Source organism: Canis aureus, chromosome 34, assembly GCF_053574225.1.
Source record: "Canis aureus isolate CA01 chromosome 34, VMU_Caureus_v.1.0, whole genome shotgun sequence".
NCBI classification, from domain to species: domain Eukaryota; kingdom Metazoa; phylum Chordata; class Mammalia; order Carnivora; family Canidae; genus Canis; species Canis aureus.
This window is the reverse complement of record NC_135644.1, coordinates 18,304,038-18,328,130: the sequence shown is the minus strand read 5'-3', so window position 1 is coordinate 18,328,130 and position 24,093 is coordinate 18,304,038. Positions and strand designations below refer to the sequence as shown.

The window sequence follows — 24,093 nt, the reverse complement described above, 5'->3', positions numbered from 1 at the left end:
TCCACCAGTTTGCATTTCTATCAATAGTGCAGGACAGTTCTTTCTTCACATCCTCGCCAACACTCGTTGTTTCTTGAGTTTTTATTTTAGCCATTCTGTCAGGTCTAGTTTTGATTTCCATTTCCCTGATGATGATGAGTACTTTTGATCATCTTTTCATGTATCTGTTGGCCATCTATAGGTCCTCTTTGGAGAAATGGCTGTTCATGTCTTCAGCCTATTTTTTAATTGGATTATTTGGTTTTAGGTGTTAGGTTGCATTAGTTCTTTATGTATTTTGGATAGTAACCCTTTATCAGATATGTCATGTGCAAATATCTTCTCCTATTCATTAGGTAGCCTTTTAGCTTTGTTGAGTCTTTCCTTCACTGTGCAGTAACTTTTCATTTTGATCTAGTTCCAATAGTCTATTTTTGCTTTCATTCCCCTTGCCTCCAGAGACACATCTAGAAAAATGTTGCTATGGCTAATGTCAGAAAAATTACTGCTTGTGCTCTCTTAAAGGATTTTTATGGTTTCTGATTTCATATTTAAGTCTTTAATCCATTTTGATTTTATTTTTGTGTATGGTTAAAAAGAAGTGGCTAGTTTCATTCTTTTATATTGGCTGTCCAGTTTTTCCAATACCATATGTGGAAGAGACTATCTTTTTCCATTGTATATTCATTTATCCTTTTTTTTAGATTAACTGGCCATATAATTATGAGTTTATTTTTGGGTTTCCTGTTCTTTTGATCTATGTGTCTGTTTTAGGTGTAATTGTAAATAGGATTATTTTCTTAATTTCACTTTCTGCTCCTTTATTATTGGTGTATAAAATACCACAGGTTTCTGTATTTTGATTTTGTATCCTAGGACTTTACTGAATTCTTTTATCAGTTCTAGATGTTTTTTAGCAAAGTCTTCAGGGTTTTCTGTATATACTATTATGTTACCTGCAAATAGTGGATGCTTTCTATTTCTTTATGTTGTCTAATTGCTGTGGCTAGGACTTCCAGTACCATGTTGAATAAAAGTGGTAAGAATTGACATCCTTATCTTGTTCCTGACCTGAGGCATAAGGCTTTCAGTTTTTCACCATTGAGTATGTTGTTGGTTCTGGGTGTTTCACATATGGCCTTTGTTATGTTGAAGTATGTTCCTTCTAGACCTACTCTGCAGAGGGTTTTTATCGTGAATTGATGTTGTACTTGGACCAATGTTTTTTTCTGCATCTCATGAGATGATCATATGATTTTATCTTTTCTCTTATTGATGTGATGTATAACACTGATTGTTTTGTAAATATTGAACCACCATTGCATTACAGTAATAAATCCAACTTGATAGTGGTGTATATTTTCTTTAATGTATTTTTGGATTCAGTTTGCTAACATTTTGCTGAGGATTTTTGCATCTATATTCATGAGAAATATTGGCCTATAGTCCTCTTTTATTTTATCTGGTTTTGGTATCAGGGTAATACCTGGCCTTATAGAAGAAACTTGGAAGTTTTCTTTCCACTTGTATTTTTTGAAATAGTTTGAAATATAGGTACTAACTCTTCTTTAAGTGTTTGATAGAATTCACCTTTGAAGCTATCTCGTCCTGGACTTTTGTTTTGGGGGAGTTTTTTTTTTTTTAATTACTGCTTCAATTTCACTAATACTAATTGGTCTGTTCATATTTTCTGTTTCTTCCTGATTTGGTATCAGTAGGTTATATGTTTCTAGGAATTTACATCATTATGGATATTTTAAAATAATTATAAAAATATCAACATTTGTTCCCAATACATTTCTTGGTAAATTAAGAATAAAGGTATTTTTTCTTGAAATTATAATCTACCAGAAACTGAGAAACAAATAAATATTGGAATAATGTTCTTTAAAGGTGAGGCAAAGACCAAGATCTCACTAACACTACTATCATTCATTATTTTTATGAAAGTTTTAGCAAATAAAATAAAACAACAATAATAGATAAATGTGTAAGTGGCAAATAAGAGGCAATATTGCCAAAATTATTGTTTATAGATGAAATGAGTGTACACTGAGGAAAACCTAAGTATGCCAGCAAATAAATGCTTAATAAAATTATTTATAAAATAATTTGGCTATACTTGATTACACAAAAATTCATTGCCTCCCTACATATGTTACTCACACCATCAGTAGTAAAGAGAATGAAAAAGAAATCTCTCCCATTTAAGTACTGCCAGACTGGATGGCAGAGCACAGGTAAGATGGTAAATAGTATGAGGACCTTGGGCTTACCTCTTCTCTCAAAAGGCATTCTAATGCTCAAAAAATCAGTCTGAGGACTGAGAACAAAATGCACAACTAGAGGGAGAGAAGAGGCCATATTGTGGAAAGGAAGAGGTACAGAGATGTAATTTTGGGGAGAAAAGGATTGCTGTAGAGAGGAGGGAGCCCTGGTCACAGAGAGAGGTGAGAGAGAGAGAGGAGTATACAGGGGATCTCATAAGGAAAACATTTCCCCAAAGATATTGACTGGGAAAATGAGAGGGGCTAATTTTCGTGAATTTTTACAAGCAGTGGGGCTCAAAGACTGGAGTTGTAGAGGTCTGTGGCATAGCAGGTATGGCGTCCTTGAAGTCACTGCATTGCTCCTGTGGAGAAGGAGGCCAGACAGCCCTGAGGCAGATGGTGCTATCTGAGGATACTCTGGGACACATTGGGAGAAATGGTTACGCCTCCTTGGAGCACATTTGGGAGAAGTGGAATTGTCTCTCAGAACAAAAGAGCCAGGTGAATGGCACCATTACCATCCCTGCCCTTCAGCATAGGTGCAGAGACACCTGTTAAGGGCAGCTAACCTGGACACTGACTCCTTGTTGTGCTTTACTCCAAAATCCACTGCCCTGTGCTTTGGCATGACTGCCCTTCTGGGACAGATCTGCATCAGTCCCAGAGTGCAAGACACTTCCCCAGAGGACCAACATAAGTACACACTACACCAGGTCCAATAAATATAAACATATATAAATATATTTAATATAATATGAATATTAAATAAATGTATTTAATATAAATATCCTAGGCCACCTAGGATAGAACACAGGTGCACTGTGCTGCCAGGTGGGCAGATGGCCTAGACACAGTTGGTGAAGGCAGGAATCTGAGGGAAGCCTGAGACACATGAGGAGAGATTGTTTGCCCTTCTGGGATACTTCCTGGACAGTAGCCCTGCTGCTTCCTGGACAGCAGTTGGTGTGAACTACCCTCTCTAGGATGGGGAAGAGGGCTGGTGCCTTTTCTGTCCCCTACCCCTCAGCATAAGCTGGCTTCACTGAGCAGCACAGTGCCAACAGTGGTGGCCTAAATCACTTACACCATACCCCACCCCCCCTGCACTCTACAGGTGCTGTTTTTCTAGGGCAAGTGTGCCTGAGTCAGAGCAGTGGCCTCTCCCCCAAAAGACCAGCACAACCTCCCCACCGCACCTCCTTCCCCTGTACCACATCTACTCACCATAATGTCCTGCAAAGCTTCAGCTCTGGTGGATATACCATCAGGTCTCTTAACAAGCACAACAGAGGACACCTAGTTAAAACTCACCACACTCTGGCCTAGGTCCACACACTCCCCACTGCAGATGAGGAGAAACTCTTCGAGGACTGACATGAGGGAAAGAGCAGCCAAAACACAGCAGCAGAGTATACACAGCATACAACAGAGACACTTCCTGAAGTGCCAGTCCCTGGACAGTATATGACCTCTTCTTTGTAAAGTCGTTACTCTCAAGACAGGAAACATAACAGGCTTTCCTAACACAGAGAAGACAGAAACCTAGACAAGATGCCAAGACAGAGGAATTCATCCCAAAAGAAAGAAGAAAAGGTCATAGCCAGGGAGCTAATTGAAAGAGATATAAGTAATATTAGTATTTTTTTATCCCAAATTTAAAGCAACAGTTGTAAGAATACTAGCTAGGTTTGAGACTAGCATAGAAGACACTAGGAAGTCCTTTACTGTAGAGATAAAACACCTAAAAACTAGTCAAACTAAAATTAAAAATACTATAACTGAGATGAAAATGAACTGGATGTAATGGCCACAAGGAAGGAAGATGCAGAAGAATGACTCAGTGATATAAAATATAAAATTATGGAAAATAATGCAGCTGAAAAGAAGAGAGGAAAGAATACATTGGATCACAAATGCAGACTTAGGAAACTCAGTGACTCCATAAAGTGTAATAACATTTGTATCATAGGAGTCTCAGAAGATGAGAGGGAAAAGGGGACAGAAGGTTTATTGGAGGAAAGTATGCTGAAAACTTATCTAGGGAAAGAAACAGACATCCAAGTTCAGGAGGCACAGGCCGATCAAAATCAACAAAAGCAAGACAATGCCAAGATCTATTGTAGTTAAATTTGCAAAATATTAAGATAAAGAAAAATCCTAAAAGCAGCAAAAAGAAAAGCAGTTCCTAACTTGCAAGGGAAGACAAGGTTAGCAACAGATATTTCCACAGAAACTTGGCAGGCCAGAAGAGAGTGGCATGATATATTCAACATGGTGAATGGCAAAAATATACATCCAAGAATACGGTATCCACCAAGGCTGTCATTCAGAATAGGAGATACAAAGAGTTTCCCAAACAAAAACCACTAAATGAATTTGTGACCACTAACACAGCCTGCAAGAAATATTAATGGGGACTTTTTGAGTGAGAGAGAAAGACCAAAAGTGACAAGAAAGGAATAGAGAAAATCTCCAGAAACAACAACTTAACAAGTAATACCAATGGCACTAAATTCATATCTATCACTAATCACTCTGAATGTAAATGTATTAGCTGCAGCAATCAAAAGACATAGGGTGTCAGAATGAATAAAATAAACAAGACCCATCTATATGCTGCCTATAAGAGACTCATTTTAGACCTAATGACACCCACAGATGGGAAGTAACGGGATGGAGAACAATGAATCATGATAATGGACATCAAAAGAAAGATGGAGTATCCATATGTATATTAGACAAACTAGATTTTATGTATATTAGACAAACTAGATTTTAAACCGAAGATTCCAATAAGAGCTGAAAAGGGCATTATATCAAATAACTTTATTTATCAAATAAATTTACCCAAATAAATAAATAACTAATATGAAGAAACTCATTGATAATAATGCAATAATAGTAGGAGACTTAACACCCCATTTTTAGCAATGGACAGATCTAAGCAGAAAATCAACAAAGTAAACAATGACTTTGAATGGCACACTGGACCAGATAGACTTAACAGATACATTTGTAATATTTCATCCTAAAGCAGCAGAATGCACATTCTTTTTTATTCTCCAGAATAGATCTCAAACTGGGTCACAAATCAGGCCTCAACAAGTACAAAAATATTGAGCTCATACCATGCATATTTTCTGACCATAATGCTATTAGACTTGAGGTCAGCCACAAGAAAAAATTTGAGAAGACCACAAATAAATGGAGGTTAAAGAACGTCCTACTAAAGAACAAATGGATCAACCAGGAAATTAGAGAAGAAACCCTAAAAAAACTACATGGAAAAAAATGACACTGAAAACACAACAGTCCAAAACCTTTGGGATGCAGCAACAGGAGTCATAGGAGGGAAGTATACAGTACAGGCCTACCTCAAGAAACAGGAAAAAGTTCAAGAACACAGTCTAACTTTATACCTAAAAGAGCTAGAAAAAGAACAACAAAGAAAGCCTAAAGCCAGTATAAGAAGGGAAGTAATAAAGATTAGAGCAGAAATAAATAATACAGAAACAATAACAACAAAATGGTAGAACAGATCAATGAAACCAGGAGTTGGTTCTTTGAAATAATTAATAAAATTGGTAAACCCCTAGCCAGACTTAAAAAAAAGAGAAAAGAAATAAGAGACCCAAATAAATAAAATCATGAACAAGAGAGGAGAGATCACAACCAATGCCACAGAACTACAATGATAAGAGAATATTATGAAAAATGATATACCAAGAAATTGGGCAATCTGGGAGAAATAGATAAATTCCTAGAAACATATAAACTACCATAACTGAAACAGGAAGAAATAGAAAACTTGAACAGGCCAGTAACCAGCAAAGAAATTTAATATATAATCAAAAATATTCCAACAAACAGAAGTCCAGGGACAGAAGGCTTCCCAGGGGAATTCTACCAAACATTAAAGAGCTTAATACTTATTCTTCTGAAACTGTTCAAAAAATAGAAATGGAAGGAAAATTACCTAACTCATAATACGAGGCCACCATTACCTTGATCCCAAAACCAGACAAGGATCCCACGAGAAAAGAGAACAGGCCAATATCCCTGGTCAACATGAATGCAAAAATTCTCAACAAAATACTAGCAAATTGAATCCAACAGTGCATTAAAAGAATCATGCACCACCATCAAGTGGGATTTATTCCTGGGCTGCAAGAGTAGTTCCATATTTGCAAATCAATGTGATACACCACATTAATAAAGGAAAAGATAAGAATCATACGATCCTCTCAATAGATGCAGAAAAAGCATTTGACAAAGTACAGCATCCATCCTTAATACAAACCCTCAACAAACAGAATAAAGGGAACATATCTCAACATCATAAAGGCCATATATGAAAAACCCACAGCTAATAGAATCCTCAGTGGGGGGAAACTGAGATCTTTTTCTCTACAGTCAGGAACAAGACAGGGATGTCTACTCTCACCATTGTTATTTAACATAGTCCTGGAAGTTCTAGCCTCAGCAATCATGCAGCAAAAACAAATAAAAGGCATCCAAATTGTCAAGGAAGAAGTCAAACTTTCACTCTTCATAGTTTTAAAGTATAACATACCAACAGAAAACCAACTGAAATTTTTAGATAGTATACATGCTTAAGTGAAAGTACTCCGGGAAAAGTCACAATGAATTAAATGAGAAAAGAAATGTGTGAAATTTTATTTGTAGAAATTTCAACGGCACAACAATTAGAATTCCACAAATTCCATAGAGTCAAATCACAGGATAGAGTTTAGAAGGGATGGATGGATGGATGGATGGATGGATGGATGGATGGATGGGACAGATGAACAGACATGTCTTATAGACCTTAGTTTGGAAATTTTAGTAATTCAATCCCAAGCACTGAATCTATTAAGATATTTTCTAATTCTTCCCCTTTCATTCATTAGCAGGTGAGGATCAAACTGATAAAATTTCTGTCCTAATGTCCCTCTTTTATTTTCTACTTCCCCGGTGTTGTTTTAGAATTGCCTTCCTTTACTACTAAAAAATGTATAAGTAAAATTGTTTTTAAATCTTTCATGTTAAAATGCAACAGTGCTTCAGTCGAAAAAAATTTTTGCTATCCTTTCCATTACAGTAAATGATCCAGCAATGATTTCAAATAGAGTAGGCTCTAAATTCTGAGCCAAGTGAAATGTACCTATATGTAAATTAGATATTTATTGTTTAAGATCAGGAAAAATAAAATTTCATGAATAGTTGAGGTGGGGGGAACAGTCTATGTAGATGTCCTCATTCTAAAAATACTTTTATAATAATATCTTTTAGAACTAATTTTCGAATTCTCAACATTGCAATTTTGTTTAAATCCTTTAACTTAAAGCTACTGAACTATAGCTTAATAAGTGCTTCCTCTGGGCAGTCCCGGTGGCGCAGCGGTTTAGCGCCGCCTGGAGACCCGGGATCGAGTCCCACGTCGGGCTTCCTGCATGGAGCCTGCTTCTCCCTCTGCCTATGTCTCTGCTTCTCTCTCTCTCTCTCTGAATAAATACATAAATAAATAAATATTTTTTAAAAAATGCTTCCTCTGTCACACCTTTTATTAAAACCTCAATTTCATAACTCTTGATGATATGTTGACAGCTGCAATTCAGCACTCATGTACACACACACATCCCAATTTTCAGATGATTAATAATTTATGGCAATTACTGAAGATTGTGGGTTGTGGTATTTGCAAGAGGTGGATTCCTGTCCCTGCTGTACCTTTTACTGACCATGTAAGCTGGGAGTAAATTACTTACCTCCTCTCAACTCCAGAGTCCTCACCCAAATGGTAGAATGATTCAATGTGGACAGCACCTAACGCTATCTCAAAATACCAAACCGAAAGACAGCATTGCCACATGAGATATTGCATGTAAAGAGCTGGCTTTGAACTTGGTTCATTGTAGATGTTATCTTCATTATTACTATATACCAAGGATATTTCTATTTAAAAAAGAGACTGGGATTAATGAAAATTCAGCTTAAAGATAAGTAGATCAATTTTTTTTTTCTTCCTGTCCATGTGCTGTGTGTGCACAGAGTTTTAGAACAAGATGGTATTAGAATAAAGCAAACCAATTGCTAGAGGCCTAGCAACATCTTCCCTTGGGTACTTCTGAGAATTTTTTTTTTGCTTTAATTTTTTTCTATCCTACATATCTAGGACCTACCTTCTCCCGTGGCTTTTAACACACACCTACATTTTGACGATTCTCACAAGATCTTTGGTTTTCCCTATTCCCTCACCATTGAACACCCTCTTAGCGTTTTTAATTTAATCTCTAGTACCTATCATAATTATCAATTATATATTTATATATAATCATAGTATTCCTAAGGTTGTCATGTGCCTATGGAGAACATACATGTGTTAGGTAAGTTTCATTCAGGCATGAGTCATATTGCTGTAGCCATAAGTTTAGTGTTAAAAAGCTAGCAATGTATATTAAATAAAAGGTCTTGAAATAGAAACACACATTAGACAAGGTTATGTGTTGATAAATTAACAGAAAATATTGTGACCAGAGGCATAGAGTAACCAAGCCCTGTATGTCCTCTACGAGCAGTCGTTCAGTATTTGCTAACTCGGTGTTTACAGCAATGTTATAGGTCTTAACTGCTATGAATACTGAAAATTGACTAGATCTGTGTAAAAGATTGCCCTGACAGCAGTATGGAGTATAGAGAATGGACAAGAGTAGAAGTAGGAAGCCCTATTAAGAAATATTTCAGTGGCTAATGTGGGAAATGAAGGAAGGTAACATGTCCTGGGATTTTGGTGGATATGGATATAAGGAGACAAATTTGAGAGACTAAGACTGACTGGAGGTAAAATTCCAGGGTAAGGTGGTGGTGGTTGTTGTTTTTAACTTTGTCAGTTTCTCTTCTTTAGATGCCCAGAAATACTCATGGTTCTGCCGCCCATTTGCTCAAAGAACTTCTCATTATATAATAATAGCTATTAGGTTATAAATTAATCAGATGAATGCTTAATATTTAAATATTTAACTTGGTATGTAAATAGGATACAATTAAAAATCCTTCAAAGAATGTTACCAATACTGACCATTTCATAAGACTATGGTTGATACCATTTTTTAATTAGCATGGGCTTAATTAATTTATTCTTTTGGCATATATTTAACAGCTATCAAATCATTCTCCATTAGGGAATGTCATCTTCTTCAAATTGTAATATTCATAGTAACCAGCCTATTAAAGCAATTTTTTTACCTTATCATTATCTAGAGAGCCTCAAAAAGGCTCTTTCCACAGTGGAAGGTTTGGAATTTGGGGCAAAATAGTGAATGCTAACTACAATTGTGACATTTATGGAGTGTCCATATCTTATATATTTATGAGTTATCAAACAATTTAGTTAATTTTTGAATTTAATTTACTTTTCTTTCCACAGTGGAAGGTTTGGAATTTGGGGCAAAATAGTGAATGCTAACTACAATTGTGACATTTATGGAGTGTCCATATCTTATATATTTATGAGTTATCAAACAATTTAGTTAATTTTTGAATTTAATTTACTTGACTAGAAGGGTTTCTGAGAAAAAAGTAGTTGTCAGTGAACCATTCTGCTACAAACCAGAGACTTCTTTTTATTTCACATAGAATCTAAGAGCTTCCAGTTATAACGATTAAACAATCCAGCCAGAATATTACTTTAGCAAATAATTGGCTTTAGAAGTATATACATAAACAGAGGCATAAATAGATTGCCATGGGCACCTACTCAAATAGATACCTGCTTTGTTCTTGTTAGCAGCAGCTCATTGTGACACATGTGCTCTTCTCACATTCATGTTCTCAAGAAAGACCATCCTATCACCAGCACCAGAGGTTTGGAACTTGACCCACTTTAGCCAATGATTGTCATTTCATCCCCTCTGCCAGGGATTGACGTGGGAAAAGACATGAGATTCAACTCTGCTCAAAGAACCATGAGGAGAAAGCTACTAGGGTACCTTCTGAGAAAGGTTTTCCCACTGATAAAAAGCGCTGTATGGAAAGCAACATGTCTGTGCGTATGGACCTAAGTGTATCAGTGGTGCCAGATGTGTAAGTTATCTTGCAGCTCAAGCAGAGGACCAAAGCTATTGCCCTAAGGAACTATGTTAAGAACCTGGGTATGTGATATCACTTCAAAGCCACTTAATTAACCACACCTATAGAGGAAATTTCATTATCTGAAGTTAATTATTATTTCTGCTTAATTTGGATTTGAATTGTGTAACTTGCAACCAAAAGCATCCTAATATGGACCACCATTAAGGAGTTTATTGTATCACACTTTATCCATTGTAAGATGCACATATTTGCACATTTTAATATCTCTGAAAAGAAACTCATCTTACAATTGATAGCATCTTAAATTCAGTGAATTAAAGGAGTTTTTTCCTTGCAAAGCTTAATATTCAACATTAAGATGTACAGGAGCACTATATTAAACAGTGGTGCCCTGGTGACATTCTAAGGCATCTGGCCATGGGTAGAACCTAAGGCAATCAATGTTAAGCTGATCCAAAACAAAATAATGTATCACCCACAAAATATAGCTATAGAGTATGAACTATAATAGTTGATTCAAGATAAAACAGTAGAATATAATATCTTCTGATTCTTCCCAAATATTTTCACATATATGATTAACATTCCTCTTGCTGGAACAATATAGCTATTTGCTTTGAAAATACAATCATTTCAAAAAAAAAAGAAAATACAATCATTTCTGATTAATTGAACATCAATCATTGAATGCCAGCAGTGACTATTGTGTAACAGGAAGTTTTCACTGGGTATAGGAGAGGAATCTACTAACTCATAATGTTTTAGGGAAGATAAGACATGCATACTGGTAACTATAACTCGTAGGAGTGATTTAGTCATGATATTAAATACTAAATGAACACCAATGAAGTAAAAATGTATACTGTACTATGGTATTGGGAAGTATTTGTGGAGGGAGGAAGATCATTTGACCTCAATCTTGAAATAAGCGTATAATTTAGATAGGTCGTGATGAACTGGGGCAACAATATTCCAAAGAAAGAAACTTGTCTAAGCAAACTCACAGAGCCTACAGTGGCTAGAGTGTTTTCCAGGAATAGTGAGGCCTACCAATAAAATGTTAAAGTGGATACAATAATGGGAGATGGTTGACAGGTGGGCTAAGATAGAAGTATGCTCACCAAGGTCTTCTAGAAAGACCTATTAATGAAATTCTAATCTTTGACCTCTGACCATTACCACCTTCCCACTCACACTGATGTTGGAATTCCTCAAAAGTAATATCTGGACCTTCAACTTTCTTTAATATGCTTCCTTATGGTTTTCCCAAGAAATTCAGGACAGTGCAGTATAGAACCAGAAAGGAAATTACAACCAAACAATCATAGTCGTTATAATTAAAATGAAAATCAAAACAATTCTCTCATGTGTCAGCACTGTGCTAAACATCTTATGTATTATTATATCCAATGTTCAAAACAATCTTATGACGTAGATGTGATCTTCATTTTATTTGTGAGAAAATGGAGTTTGAGTACCTTGCTCAAGGTCAAACTACTATGAAATAGAGCTGGAATTTGGCTCCAGGTCCATCTAACCCTAACATTTGAATTTACATTCACTAAATCCATATGTTTATTTACTTCCAATCTCTTTTCAAACATGGCTTTAAATAGCAGAGTTAGCTCTTTAGTTTGCCATGTTGGAAAAGGGATTTGGAGGGGTTTTTCTCTTTCAGTTAGGGGTTTAGAAGTATTTTTCTGTTTATTTAGTTTATTCGTTCTTTTTTGCAAAGTCCTGTTTGCTTTAGTTTACTTATGAAGAATGTTCATGAGAAATATCTAGTATTTATTAGTAGGAAATAACCTATAATTACCTATTTCATTAAAAAAAATACTGAATAGCTGTCTAAAGATTGGTCAATCCCAGCTGATCAACCAGCTAGTGATTTTCTATCAACTTTAAGTATTTACTGTTCCCTTGGGCCAAATTTCATTCCATAAGGAATAGAGGGCTAAGCCTAATTGAAGAATAAATCTCAGGCATGCATCATGAGGAATATAGATTTTATTTTATTTTCTACAAATAACTTGTCATGGAGGTGCCTTGAACTTCAGAAAAAGTTTGGAGTCCTGCACACTAAAGTGCTAGTAAAATAGAAAAGTATGAAACCTTCCATCTTTTCCTTTCAAACAATTCAAATTCAAGTCGTGTATTTTGTTTTTTAAGTACAGACCAGTCGGCAACTTTAAAGGACAAAAAAGAAAAGAGGATGGCTAACCTTTGAGGCAGTGCCCACTTGGAAACAATCATTCTGGCCTTCACCAGTTTATTCCTTTTGTAACAGCTTTGTTATTCCCTTATTTGAAGTGCTTTTAAATATCATACACTAGGTTAAAACTTTTTTTAATCAAACATCATATTTAGTGGAGCACTATAAAGCAGATAACTGTTATATAACATGATTATTTGATCAGTAAAATAAAAACCCAAAAAGCCTAAATATCAGAGAAAGAAATTGGATATTAAACATTAAACTAAACCAACCCGTATACCAATTTGTATTTTTATGTTCAAAAGGAAAAATCCACTAATATCTATTTTCTATGTCAAAGGAAAGCTTTAAATTTGTGTTATAATTAACCGTATGACATGATTCACTCCAAACTATAGCTTCTCTGCATTTTGCTTATAATTAATTTTCAGCCTTTTAATCTTTGGAAACTTATTTTATTTTCTTCTCCCATTTAATTTCTCTGTCTTATATAGTGGCTGCCTATGGACTTCAAAATTATCTCTGGGTGTGACAAATTAAGGTGAGGCTATAGAAATCAATGAGTACAGAGATATTTGTAATATTTGCTTTCTGTCTGAAGCCAGGTCATATAAATTAGAAACCACCCAGATGACAGAAAAATCAAGGTCTAGTTTCCCCTTTATAATTTTTTTCACTTCAGAAATTTCAAAATCTAAGCCAAGGCAGTGGTTGCTGAAAACTCCAAAACAATTTTGTTTTGAAGGGAACAATTTTCAGCTCAGCTGAAACTACAGCAATGGGGTTAGGAAAAAGAAAAAAGAAGGTAACTTGAAAAGAAACATAAAGCTGGTCATGAGTAGAATAAGAAATATTTTAGTAAATACCCCCCTTTTTTTGGGGGGGGTGATGGTGGCCCCTAGCCATGTCAAGAATTTTTTTGATTATAAATTCATAATCATAGCTCTAATTCTAATCCAAACCCACATGGATCTCTTCTGCTTTTCCTCATTAAGTATTTAAATCTTCTTTATCTCACAATAAGAACATTTGCATTCGATAGTATCAATATATTAACTCATTTGTTCCATCCCTCAATATGCCACCACAACAAAATGGGTAGCTAAAAGTATTTCCTTATAGTTCTATGTCAAGAAGTTTGGTGTATGAATATTATATTTGGAAGCTGAAAATGTTGCCAAACAGGCAGATTTTATGAGAAATAGATCTGGAGAAAGCACACAGTTCTTTTTCATTCCTGATTCACTCTCTTATTCAGAGACCAAAAAAATAGGAAATAGTGAACAAAACTACTTTTTTCCTCCTTGGTGGTTTTGGCTTACCCTCTATCTTTCTATTAATAACCATTTAATGAAGAAAGTTCGAATACTTAAAAAATATACTATGAATATTTATTCCTGTGTCTCTTTCAATAGAGCATTCTGCGAGATGCTAATAGACAAATTATTCCACAAAACAGATACATTTGGTATATATATATTAAACATTTATAGTCACTAGGGAGACTCTTGGGCTTCTTAATACGTTAATATATTAATAAGGGAGGGGTGGAAAGGGTTTCATATGGTATATAACATCCCCTAGACTTACTTAATTATAGAATCCTTTCAATTTTCTTCAAAAGCAATTATTGCAGTGAATGTTTCACTTTTATACAGCATTTAGTTAATATCGCTCCTCTCCTAGGTGAATGATCCAGGAAGGCAAAGACTTTGCTTTTCCTCATCACCTTATCTTCAGTGTCCAGCATAGTATTCAGAGCACATGTATATTTAATGACTTCATGGTTAACTTTACAATACCCACCCACCTTTCATACCACAGGTTTTCTCTACCCTTGTTCTCTGCTTTTTCTGTTTCCTCCATCAAAACTATGACCATCTGACATATAACCTATTTTATGATAACTAAAAATCTAACTAAAAATCTTTTCCAATGAAAGCAGAGGTTTGTGTCTGCAGTTTCCTTCTGCCAACTAGCATTAAAGCAGAGCATAGAATGTAGTAGGTCCTCAGTAAACAGTCGTTTAATTAATAGGACATCCTCAGTTTTCATCCATTTGGCAAGAAAAAGAACCTAAAGTATTAGTGACATTTTCCGAATTCCTTTCCTAACACTAAACAGTAGCCCTCCCATAGACCAGAAAATAATAAAATCTCAGGCCAAAAATGACATAGATGCTGTTGATCTAGTTGTGGTTTGGAGTCAGTAAGGTTCAGGCCTCAATAAGGCAAGTATATATATATATCTGTGATGCGTGTATGTATCTGTGTGTGTTTGCATTTGTCATGTTTTTTATGTATACTTTATACAATATTGTTTTCCCCTTTTAATGTATAGTTCTATGAGTTTTGACAAGATATGAAATATTTCCATCACCCCAAAAATTTCTGTCCTAGTCTTTTATCATCAATCCCCTCCTTTCCCCCATTGCACTGTCCAGACAACCACTAATTGATTTCTTTTCCTATCATTTTATCTTTTCCCAGAAGACCATTAAAATGGAATTTCATGTAATATGCAGCCTTTTGGGTCTGGCTTCTTTATTCGAGCATAATGTACTTGAGACTGATCTATGTTGCTCCATATATCAAGTTTATCCTTTTTACTATTGAGTAGTATACCGGCGTGTGGAGATACCACAGTTTGTTTATCCCTTCCCTAGTTAATGACATTTGAATTGTTTCCTGTTTGGGGCAATGGTGAATAAAGCCACTGTAAACATTTATGTAGAGGTTTTGTGTAGATATATCTTCATTTCTCTTGGCTAAATAGCTAGTAGTGGAATAGCAGGGTCATATGATAAGTATATGCTCAACTTCTAATAAACTACAAACCATTGACATGCTATACTATTTTGTGTTCCCACCACTAGCAATCCAGGAAAATCTTAGTTGCTCTGAATCCTTGCCAGAAGTTGCTGCGGTCAAAATTTTTAATTGAGAGATTCTAATAGGTGTATGGTGGTATCTTGTGAATTGAATTTGTATTTCTCTAATGGCCAATAATTTTGAATAACTTTTTATGTGCTTATTTTCCATCTGCATCCATTCTTTGGTGAGGTTTCTGTTTAACTTATTTGCTCCTCCCACTTTTTAAAAATCGGGATGATTGTGTTCTTATTATTGAGGTTTGATAGTTGTATACATATTCTGGTGAGTAGTCTTTTATGATATATGTGTTTTACAAATATTTTCTCCCAGTTTCACAGCATGGCTTTTTATTCTCTTAACAGTATGCACTGGGCTTTTTATCCCAAATGATTTTCCTAACATGATATCCAGTCGTGAGTTGGAGAGAATACACCAAAACTCTTTTAGCAGAGATAGCCCCTGGCATGTCAATACACATATTGATTCCACCTTAATTTCATTTAAATCTGTAAGGGAAAACTTTTGGGGGACAGACTTGAGATAGTTGCTTCTATAATTATTCTCCTTCTTTGGAAATTTGGCTTGCTGTACTATTCAATCCAAACTCCAAATGTGTCTCTAATCCCTACCCTGAAGGTAGGTGGACATGTGGCCAACCTTTGAAGATGAACGTACCTGGCCTCGAGGTTTCAAGCCAGCAGCACTTACCTAGGATGGTAAAAATAAAGGACAAACTGGGTAATAGATTTAACAACTTTCATTTTTAGATCCATTGACTGAGTATAAATAGTGATAAGAATTCACTCAAAATCCTCCTGTTTCCTCTGTCACTGAATTAGGAAAATGTAACAAAAGGTAGAAGAAGGAAAGATAGCCAGAAACAAATTATTTAAGCTTTGTGGAACTTTGGTAGCAAATTACTATGTTTCCATCTTCACTGTATTAAGTACATGCAGTAAGAACCTATACTTTACTTATGATATATTTTAATTACTATAAGTATGTTCAGAGTGAGATGCTGACCTGCTATGAAGGATTTTGTGGGTTTCAGATTCTTTAGTGTGGGAAATGTTATTCTGAGAAAATTACTCAGTGCTAAGTAGTATAGAAGAATATGCACAGGGTTAGGAGACAAGAAGCCAGCAGTCAAGGCCATGACCGCTAGCAACAGCTATTAGTGTTTGGAGCCTACCATGAATTAGACATAAGAGAAGTAAGTATAACCTCTAAGTTACTTTGTATATCCTACAGGGGATGGATTAGAGCAGAGATATTTACTGATTCCTTGGAAAGGCAAAATATCCTCCCAGGTATGGCTGTCCAGTAAATGTGAACAGATCTAATCATCCAGAAGAGAGAATCAGTCATCTTGTAACACCTAAGAGATAGGAAATTTTGAACAGCGGAGCTTCAATGTAAAGGTCCCTTTGTCAAGGCCAGCATCGTTCTGAAGAAGAATAAACTCGGCATATTTGACCTGAAGTTATTAAGCCTAAGAATCATTTAAATAACTTTCCTTGTTTTAATTTTGAGCTCTGCCTACAGGCAGATAATTTACTTGTCACGTGGATGGATGTGCATTTCAGTATACACAACTATTTTATTTCTCGCTATGAATTAATACATTAACACTCTGGTTTCAGACATGAATTAGGTTAATATGACCTCACCCTAAAAGATACCTCCTCTTTGGAGGTATACCTTCCTCTCCATCATCATGATGTTTTTCCCCTAACTATATGCCTTCTGTCCCATTATTTTCCTAACATTTTTCTTTACATTTACTTTAAATTAACTTAGCTTTGTTTTTAACTGAGCCTCAGGCTAAAAAATATTTGAGGTCAGTGTACTAGTTACAGTATTTCTCTAAAATGCATAAAAATAAATAACTGCAAATATAAAAATTACTTATGCACGGACTGAAATTACCTTGCATATCACACTTTGTAAACACTGCTCTATACCTTGGCAGATTTACAAATGTAATGCCACCCTATGAGAATCCAGCTGACCTTCCCTAGTGACACCAGCTCATTAAATGCTTTTAACATTTGAAAATTATGTACTAAATAATTACATGACTAAGCATATCATACAACTGGTCTCTCTGGGCCTCTTTTTCTTCTATGTAAAATTAAGTCTTTTTGGTATAGTACTAGACTAAACTATGTGAGACACATATAAAGAAAGGGAAGAAAACACAAATGCTATGTGACCTTAGAGAATTGAGTTAATCTCTCTAACTCCCATTTTCTTATCAAATAGATGTAGTATTATTAATGTCTTAAGGTTGTTTTATGGATTAAATGAGATTAAATGCATAAAATGCATTTATTGCAGTTTGTGAAATGTAAGCATATTGATTAATTAATGAAGAGGATGAGTGAGTAGAGGAGCAAGTAACACCCTGAGGAAACAACCAATTTTGATCTCTTCATAGAGTCAACCTTTTTTTAATGTGGAGCAGGGCATTGTTCTAGATTATAAGAGATTTAAAAGATTAGACATCCACATTCAAAATGTGATTCTTAATTAAATACAAGTCCACCCCCCCCCAAAAAAAATCTGGTGATTGCACTTGGGAAATAATTGGAGATATTTTAGTAATCACTGGATCTTGGATTATATGTGAGAATTATTGTTGAGTTTGTTTGGTAGAAGAATGCCATACAGGATAATATTCTTTTTTTATTATTTTATTTTATTTATTTTATTTTATTTATGTTTAAAGATTTATTTATTTATTCATGAGAGACACAGAAAGAGAGAGAGAGAGGCAGAGACACAGGCAGAGGGAGATGCAGGCTCCATGCAGGGAGCCTGTCGTGGGTCTCGATCCCGGGTCTCCAGGATCAAACCCTAGGCTGAAGACGGCGCTAAACCGCTGAGCCACCCCGGCTGCCCAGTATTCTTCATTTTAAGTGATGAGTCCGGAAGCAGTTGGGAATGAAGTGTAAGGATATCTACAGTTTACTTTGAAATGATTCAGCAAAGAAATAGAGATAGGTGATTGAAAGATGAAATAAGCAAATTGGGCAATATGTTAACAATTTTAATTGATGGAGATATATTGGTGCTTATTATATCAAACTTTTATACTCTTCTGTATAAAATTCCCATAGTAAAAACTTTTTAAAAATTATCTAAATAGCGAAAGGGCTCCAAGGTATACTATAGAGCAAATAAAGCCACATGCTAAGGAGTGCACGAATAATCCCAGTGTATCTTGTTTTCTTCCTCTCTCCCTTCCTTCCTTCCTTCCCTCTTTCCTCTTTTTCTTCTAATTCTCGAAGAATAAATGAGAGGCTGAACCTCATAAGTTATTTTACAGAAAAGAACTAGAATTGGAGGTAAAGGAAAGGAGATTTTACTTTTCATTTTATTTTGTTAATATCATTTGAATTTTTACCACATTCACATATTGTTTTAACTACATTTTTTAATATTTAAATAAAGTCACAGGCAAAAAAATTTAAGTAATTACTCTTAGCTATTTAACCAAAATAGTATTTCACTGAATTAGAATCTTCCTTCGAGTATGTCTGTGTACCATCTTCTGAAAACAATGCTTCTTTGCAATGTACCAGTTGGAAATAATGACTTAACCATAAAGAAAATGAAGGTTGGATCAGGATGCAGAGGCCCAAAGAAGAAAAACTGTTGGCAGTACAAACTTGCCATTTATCTGAATAGAAGAAATATCCAAATACTTGCTCTTTATTCTCTACAAATTGCCTTTAAAAATATGCATTGTTTGGATGGTCATTTTCACTATTAACATGCAACTTTTAAAAGTCCTTTTGAGGTATATTTTCTTGGCTGTTTCAGTTGAACATCAGTTTGTTTAGAGTCAGCAGAGCTTACATATTCCTACCCCATACCTTTCCTTTCCCAAAATGATCAAAAAAGAAATTGAATGGAATTAAGTAACAGGCGGACTGAGACAACTTTTTCAGCAGCTGAAAGGATTAAGATTCTCAAGGCAGTATTAACCTTCCATCATCACTAGTTCTTCTGTCTGTTTGGAGTGTGACAGGGAAGGAACAGGCACTTCTGGAGCAGTAGATTGGAGAAGCTCAGTCCAGCCCACTCGGAAAGCAGAGGGGACCCTCTTCATACCAAATTGAAGACATTCTCTGTGGCAAGGTGGCTCTTCAGAAGTATGCCACTGGGACTGTTCTCACCCACCCTCCTTGATTAGTGCTCAAGCAATTCCAGCTTGTTACACATTTGGACTCTTCCCCTGCCTGCAGGAATTACATGGGAAACGTCCTCAGACATCTACTCACATATTGAATCAAGAAGGATTTCTGTTGCATCTCCATTTTCTAGTTTGTGGTGTGTACAATGCTTGAGTGGCCCAGAAGGGCCTAAAATTTTTAGGAGACTGAAACATTATAGGGATTCTTCTGTCACCAGTACCCTGATGGTCCCAGCCACTACCACCACCGTACTGATGCACAAAGTAATCAGACCCTCCACCTTTTCATTTGTTTCTGGTCTGCATGCCTCCTCTATACCTTCCTCTCTACAATCTCTACCCATGGTCATTGGGCCAGTAATCTTAGCAGCAAGACTAACCAAGAAGGAGGTCAGAATCAGACAGACTGCTTCCTAAACAACCTGTGACAAGTATTTATCATGCACTGGACACTATATAATACTTCTTTGGATAGAGAATAAGGGCAGTGAATAGTATATCTGTAAATTCCAGGCCTGTAGATATGCTGTCGAAGTGGATACATGGATAGAGCAACCCATACGATTTTATTTAATTGATGTAAAAACTAACCATGGGGATCTAGAATTTCCTAAAAATTTCAACAAAATGTAAATAAAATGTGTTTTGTGCTGCTGTATAATAAAGAGACATTTTTATATCTTCACTGCAAATAAAATAGCATTGGCATGGCAGTCATATTTCATAAATGAAAACACACTTTAATGAAATGACATTTTATGAACTTAAAGCAAACTGATTTTTAAATGATCTTATTTAAAGCAAGCTGCCATGCTCTTTGGCTTTCCATAGTCAGCAGCTGTCTTGTTTCATGTTTCACTGTACCAAGCAACGAGATTTGTGTTTGAAGACTCATAAGACAAAGAGGGAAGGAAAAAAGGCAGGAGATAAATACTTACATGGCTCAAAGGCATAATATGGTTGTTAGAATTTAGTGTAGAATAATTTACACATCTTCCAAAATAATAGTGATGTAAGATCCTAAACATTTGCTTTTTGATCTGTAATTTGAAATTATTACTGGATCTATTAAGTTTTATTATTTTATTTTATATTTTTGTGCCTTCATTAAAAAGAATGGTTGGGCTAATGTCCATAGCAAATTTAAAAATTAAAGTAGAATCTTATTTATAGTTCTCAGGTGTTTCTTGAATATCATTCTTTTAATTATGAAAGTTAGGGATCCCTGGGTGGTGCAGCGGTTTGGCGCCTGCCTTTGGCCCAGGGCGCGATCCTGGAGACCCGGGATCGAATCCCACGTCGGGCTCCCGGTGCATGGAGCCTGCTTCTCCCTCTGCCTGTGTCTCTGCCTCTCTCTCTCTCTCTCTGTGACTATCATAAATAAATAAAAATTTAAAAAAAAATAATAATTATGAAAGTTAATAAGGTAAAGGAACACCAATCTAAGATTCTAGTTGCAACCCCCCTATTGATTACCTGTAGAAACTTAACGCAAGTTACTTTTTGGCCTTCAATTTCCTGGCCTGATAACAACTCCATTCTCACATTCTATAGTTAGAGCTTTTTAATTCCATTGGCCTGACTGTGGTGAGAGCAGAAGGGTATGCTTAGTTAATAATTTTGCAGGCTTAAATTTCTAATTAAAACATAAGTTTTACATATGCTTAAAAATGATTAGACTCAAGAAGCATTCACAGGAACCCAAATAAGAAGTCCATATGCATCTGTCTTCTATCACATAATAAATTCTCTGGGAGAGATAAGATACAAAGCTACATAGTGTAAACCTTGATGGGCCATTGTATATAATATTAGTTCTAAGAAATGTCACGTTGCAAAGTTTATTATTTTCACAGTATTTTACTAGGTATCTAATACCTTATCTATGATTTGAGAATTGATCTGTATTTTAGTAATCAGTTTTCATTTTTAATTTAAACTTTGAGGCTTAAAAAAAAAAAATAAACTTTGAGGCTTAATGAACTAATTTATCTTTAACTTTCAAGTAAAAAACGTATAAAGACTATTCAGTTGAAACAAACGCATTAAAGAAAGAAAGCCTATTCTTTTGGTAACTTCTTCAAATATTGATTATTCATTTAAAAAAATCTGTAAATTTACATCCCATGTTTATTTGCTCATGTCCTGTAATTGGCTCAATTCAATCTGGGAACTATATATTAAACAATTACTGTATATTTAGATAGAGGGATACATAGTATTATGGATAATCAGCTTCCTATTAACCTATTGTCATGTACCAATACACTAAAAATCCAATACTGCATTTAAAAAAAATTTAGGTTACATAATCTTTCTTCGATCTATCTGTGTATAAATGATACATCATTCTATAGATCCGGACAACAAAGCACTCTGCTGCCTTGTTGATCAAAAGAAGTAATTTAGTTGACATCCAAATCATTGAAGAATTAGCTGGTCCCTGCGTTTAACACTTTAGTTCCACACTCTCTTGATATCAAACCCCTAAGACCCCATTAGGAGAAATGGTGTGATGTGTAAAAGAGAATGAAAGAAAACTTCTTTTGAGGTTACCTAGGAGACAGTGTAATTTGATTTGCTAAAGAAAATCATTTAAGACTAAATGATGGATTAGAATATTATTTGTCAGCACTGTACAGGCAATAGTTTTGTATAATATAATGTTCCACATATCTCTGTAGATACATTCTTTTGATCTAAGCAGTATGCTAGGAGATGTGCCAAGCAGTTATAAAATATTTACCTAACTGTAGAAGATATTTTTCCCTTAGATAAAGATGACCTCACACCCTCCACTTCTGTGAATGCTGCCTTCACCCAAAGTGGAAGAAAGATATACTACACTGTATACCACACAATGATCTTCAGAGCCATCCCCGTGCATCTGGATTTTCCTTGGATCACACAATTTTTCAGGCAGATCTGCTTTAAATATTAATTGTGGCAGGTTGCCTGTGCTTTTCTTTTCTACTCTTATTGAAGGACTTGGAATATATATTTTTCTCCTATAGCTTTTATTTTTAAACTAGCAGCTATCCTGCTATATAAAATTCTGATACATTATGTCAAAAAGGTTTCACTCGTTTTACTCTTTGATCGATTTCCCCTCCCTCCCCCAAGAATCAACTCTTGACTAGCTGGATTGACATTGTCCAGACCAAAAAGTCATAAATTAGTGCCCCTTGGACCATTTGCACCCCATAGATGTCTTTTTTTACACTTAACAGTATTATCAAAAAAATTGAATTAGTTGCCTGCATTACAAAATGGAGAAGATTGTATATAAGAATTCCAGCTTTCTGGCTTCCCTCCGGTGTGCCCCAATCTTCTTATTCCAAAGCTTACAGCTGGCTCAGTCTACTCATTTCCATTGCAGCATGGTCTCTGTAGGCTTTTGAGCTTTGGACCTCTGATCTAGATAGACCTATATCATCCCACAAATGAACATTTTGGACAAATTATTGACTGATATTTCATAAAATGTTATATATTGAACTCAGCAATAGTCTGTGCATCTTTGGTGATATTATACTTGACCTTTCTATCTATTCAAATTCTACCTATCTATGAAGCCATTCCAAAATGAATTTCCTCCATTAACTTTTTCCTTATCCTAACCCTAATCAACATTAATTGAACTTAACAAATTAGAGAGATTGGAGTGAGGACTGAAATACAGAGATAAAAAATACAAGGTGTACCCTCAAAGAGTGCTCACAGTTCAATGAAAAGACAGCTGTCTGAAAGAATAATTGCAATAAAATGTTATCGGCACTATTTTAATAATAGCCATCAACTACTGAATATTCTAGGTGCTAGGCAAGCAGCTGTATGTGTGTGTGTATCTACTGTCTCTACTTTTCATTGCCACTTGCTCTTCAAACCACCCCGGTCAGTCCAGAGCATACATTGCTCTACCAAAACAAGTCTGTTTAGGACTATCAACAGTCTCCATCTTCCTAAATCAATTCCTAATCAGGAATTAGGTTATTAATATTATGTTATTAATATTATTAATTTATCATTAATATTGTTTCACAGTTTCCTCATCTGTAAAATTATGACAATATCAGTATCCACCTTGTTTGATTGTATGAGATAATCCATGTGAGGATGGATTGCCTGGGATATTGTGAGGATTATAAGGGAAAATCCACTGAACTCTTAATTTTTGGCAGATAATAAGGATACAAACACATTACCTTTTTGTATGATGATGATTACTGTTAAATTATTAGTCTCTACAATTACTAGTCTTTTTTGAAGCAGTATTTAGCACAAATAGGCATTCTCTTCTTTTTGAAACACTTTCTTCCTTTGGTTTGTCCTTCCTCACATCACATTCTCTTGGTTTCCCTGTACTGTGACTAGCCTTGGTTCTCTATGCTGGTTCCTTGACCTTGTGAGATCTGCAAATATCGGAGTGCTCTAGAGCTTGGTACTGGGCCTCCTTCTCTTTTC

At 35.3% G+C, this 24,093-nt stretch overlaps 1 protein-coding gene across 1 annotated transcript in view; it reads left to right on the top strand.

The window, feature by feature from the left end:
• Positions 1-24,093, top strand: part of B3GALT1 (beta-1,3-galactosyltransferase 1) — a 503,452-nt gene that overhangs the window by 277,912 nt on the left and 201,447 nt on the right. The window lies entirely within an intron of this gene.